Source organism: Curcuma longa, chromosome 10, assembly GCF_044706935.1.
Source record: "Curcuma longa cultivar G26 ecotype Majalengka, Jawa Barat chromosome 10, ITB_CL_G26_1.1, whole genome shotgun sequence".
Lineage (NCBI taxonomy): Eukaryota > Viridiplantae > Streptophyta > Magnoliopsida > Zingiberales > Zingiberaceae > Curcuma > Curcuma longa.
In genome coordinates, this window is record NC_133870.1 from 3,290,844 (window position 1) to 3,295,545 (window position 4,702).

Consider the following 4,702-nt stretch of genomic DNA (forward strand, 5'->3'; position numbering starts at 1 on the left):
ATGTCGCAGATAAGTCTCTAGAATTATAAGCTTGATTAAGCTTATTCTGGTGACTCTTCTTTTGCTCTCTTCAGTTTTCCAAAACTGGCATATCCTAACCCAATTCTCCTCGGTAATGCATGGTAGCTTTTTTCCCCTTGTTTTTGCATGATTAAGCACATGGCGGATGTGATCACCATATTTTTTTAAAAAAAATTCTAATTTCCAATTCATTGTTAGGGTCCCAAGTGAACACCCGCTGAAAGGAGAAACAAATAATTTATTATATATTCAACAGTAATATCATATATAAAATAAAGTGGATAGTTTATCTTAAATTCATTCCACCACAACTCTTTGGTGGGATCAGGAGTGCTTGTATATGTCATTGAATCCCCTCACCAATGGTTATTCACAATTCGATTAATACAGTGAATAACACGTACTAAATTGACAAAACTATAATACAATATGAAATAAATAATGTTAAATAATTATAAAAATTGACAATATTAATTAATTTAAAATACTTACGAATCGTCGAGAGGGGATATAAACTCTCGAGTATCGATCATCTCTACAGTTGATTGTCGAGTCAAAGGACCTTCCATGGGTACTGGGGAATGGGAAGGTCCTGACGAATCATGTGTCTGAGATGGTCCTGCACCTGAAGGAGGGTGCAGACTGGCCATGACTCGTGCTGCGTCGACCACGTTAAAACTGTAAAAAAAATATTAGGATAAAGTAAATAAAAATTATTTGCATAATGAAGAACATGAAAAAACTTACCATTATGCTATCTTTTTAAAGAATGCGTCAATCAACACACCAATAAGTCACCTCTAATGATCTATAGGAAAAAAAGATAGTGCAGTTAAAATATGACTTTAAGACAATAAATATATAACCAACAAAATAAATTAAGAATTTTATAAATTTATCTAGTAAATCAAAATTTACATATTTTGAAGATTAAAACTAAATTTACAGATTAAAATGAAATATACACCTACACTCTAATATTCATATATTAAAATGAATTATTAATATTTTTTAATTTAACCTAACTTACTCATCATGAAAAATTAAAATCATCATTGTCATCATCGTCATGGGCATGGTCGTCGTCGTCGGTCGTCGTCGTCGTCATCATTGTCGTCGTCTTTGTCTTCATCGTCATTGTCGTCATTTTCATGAATTTTACTTATATCCACGTGTATCACTACTCTGTTGGGATCTTGTAATGTAGGAATATGATATTCCTCAGTCTGAAATGTGTTTATAATTTTGTATTGTTGATATGCAATATCTTGCCAACGTTCTTCAATTTTTTCTGTGCTTTTGTTTTACAAACAACCCACCAATCATTTTTGTCTCGTTTCAAACTAGGATATGAAGCATAAAATACTTGAATCGCTTGTTGTACCAACACAAATGGTTCATATCTCTTATATAATTTTTTATGATTGATTTCAACCAAATTATACCATGGATGCACCTTCATCCCTCTGACAGGGTGAAACTAGCGACACATAAATAAAACAACTCGTATCTCTGGACCTAGGTATTCCACCTCTATAATTTTATCCAATAACTCATAAAAATCATTACTTGCAGCTCCATCATTGGATGATTGAACACAAACCCTGCTATTCATTGTAGCCTTTCCCATTTCATATTCCTATGTATGAAAATTATATTCGTTTATGAAATATGCTGGCAAAGTTCATACCATTGCTTTTGGACCTCATGAAAGATGGAATAACAATTCTTGCTCAACGTGAGCTTGATTAGCCTGAATTTAAAATTAAATTCTAAAATTAATTTAAAATCAAAATATGTGTAAACCAAATTTAAATTTTCTACTCACATATGTTTTGAACCATGGTGTAAATTCTTCATCGCAGAAGCTATTAAACTCTGTGTTGATATTTCAAAATTTAAATTTTAAAAAATCCTATAAAAAATAATTATAACATAAATTATTTATGATCAAAGAAAAAAATATAAAATATATACTCACTCAAAATATGATGTTACTTCTAAATAATTTAGTAAAATATATGTGTGGATTGTGCATCATTCTTAGCTAGTTAAGTATCTCTCTTTACATGGTCAACTTGATCGACCAAGGTAATTAAAAATTAGAAATGATGTCAAATTGGGATCAATAGGACCCTCATCATTTCTTCCCGCTCTTCGTCTTTTGCTTCGGACGTGAGACTCAAAATACTATGATGCAAAAGTTGTTACTTCCTCCACAATGTATACATTAACAATAGAGGCTTCAACATGGGCCTTATTTTTCACTTTTTTCTTCAAATGATGTAGAAATCTTATTGTAATAAAATAATGTGTATTAGATATTAATATATATGAAATAATGAAGTATATAAGTAATATGATTTTACCTTTCAAATGGATACATCCATCGAAAATGGATAAAACCTCCAACTTTAGTTTCATAAGGCAAGTGAACCAAAAGATGTTCCATCGAATCAAAAAATGAAGGTGGAAAGATCCTTTCTAAATTACATAAAATTATTGAAATTTCTCTCTCTAACGTCTCTATGTGTGAGTATCTCAAAACTGTTGAGCAAATATCATGAAGAAAAATGCTTAACTCCGTAATGACACCCCATATAAAATTTGGTAACAGCTCCTTAAAAGTGATAGGAATGAGTCTTTCCATGAATATATGACAATCATGACTTTTTAAACCAATCAATTTATATTTTTTTCAAATCGACACATCTTCCAAGATTAGAGACATAACCATTTGAAAATTTTAAAGATTTCACCCATTCATAAAGAATACATCTCTGATCTCTATTCAATGTATAAACTGCCTTTGATTTTAGTCCCCTACTACTTTCATCAACATCAAGAGTAGGTCTTTTACAAAAGAATGACATATCTTTTCTTGCATTCAGATTATCTTTTATTTTTCCAACGATATCCATCACTGTATTAATCAGATTATCAAAAATATTCTTCTCAATATTCATTACATCAAGATTATGATGAATCAAATGACTGTACCAATATGGTAAATCCTAAAATATACTCCGTTTAGTCCATTTATGTGTACTTCCATATTTATAAGGCGTACCATGTGGATCTTCAATAACAGATAGAAAATTATGCACTCTATACCAGATTTGTTGACCTGTTAATCTCAATGGCGAGGGTGTTCTTTCAATTCTATTCTTTGTGAATTCTTTTTTATTCCTTCTGAAATTATGATTTGATGGTAAAAATTATCTATGACAATCAAAATAACTCGGCTTCTTCCCATGTTTCAATCTGATTGATTTTGATCTCTCCATACATATTGAACATTCTAAAATCTCAGCGGTACTCCATCCTGATAACATACCATAAGCTGAAAAGTCATTTATTATCCAAAGAAGTGCAGCCTTCATTATAAACATCTGATTAATATGCACATCATAGGTAGAAAAACCTTCATCCCATAATTGTTTCAACTCTACAATCAATAGTTGCATATAAATATCTATTAACTTCTTCGATTTTGTGGATCAGGCACAACCAATGTTAAAAATATATGCAGTATTTTCATGTACATTCTAGGTGGAAGATTATACGGAATTATAATAATTGGCCAACAAGAATAATTTTTTCCTGATTTACCAAATAGAGTAAATCCATTAACACAAAGACCTAACCGAATGTTTCGAGTTTCTTTTACAAATTTAGGATATGTTCCATCAAAATTTTTCCACTACTGTCCATCTAATGGATGACACATTAGTCCCTCTTCTGTTTGATGAGTTGCATGTCAAGTCATGTGTTGAACAGTGACTTTTGATGCATAAAATCTTTGTAGCCTAGGAGTTAAAGATAAATAAAACAACTGAGTGTATGCTTTACATCACTGTTAACTCATTTTGGTAGTCTTGTATCTAGCTTGATTACAAAATTTATAAACTTCTGCATTTTCATCATCACCCCAATATAATATATAACCATCTTTACAAACATCAATTCTTTCCACTGGAAGACCTAAGTTTTTGATGAGTTTTATGTGATCATGCGACAATGTCTCTCTAATAACTAGAACAAAATCATTAAAGCAATCTTCATACACATTATGTTCTGATTTGGCATTCAACAGTCTTGTTGTAAGAGATAGTTTAATGTGATTGTCACAGCACTCAATAATAACTCACAATGATTCATCTACAGCACTCAATAATTCTTGAAATTGAGATATGATTCATTATTCAAATTTTCACTAACTCCTGGTACTTGTGTCTCCTCCAACGGTGATGTATAAGGAGTAAACATTTGTTCAACCATTGAAGAAAAACTAGAACTTGGACCACTCGATTCAGCAATGAAATTCTGACCTACTGCATCAATTATCATCCTCTGATATGGATTAAATTGATCATAATAACTCAGATCCCTCATGACCGAGTACTGTATGTTTTATCCATAATCCTCATCAGATATAAACGGTTCACTATGACAAGTCCAATTATAGTAATTGGGAGTGAAATCAAATCTACAAAGATGTTCTCAAACTTTATCATACTGTAAAAATTTATCATTGTGACACTTTCTATACGGACATCTTATCTTATCTCCATCCATAAACTCAACATTACTTGAAGCAAATTTCAAAAATTAGTCTAACCACATAATAAATTTATCGGTTAAACCTCTACGTTCAGGTAAATTCTTTTTATATATCCGA

The 4,702-nt window shown here is 31.0% G+C and overlaps 1 pseudogene; it reads right to left on the reverse strand.

The window, feature by feature from the left end:
* Positions 1-1,926: 1,926 nt before the first annotated feature.
* On the reverse strand, positions 1,927-2,713 carry LOC141836092 (uncharacterized; annotated as a pseudogene).
* Between the last annotated feature and the right edge of the window lie 1,989 nt (positions 2,714-4,702).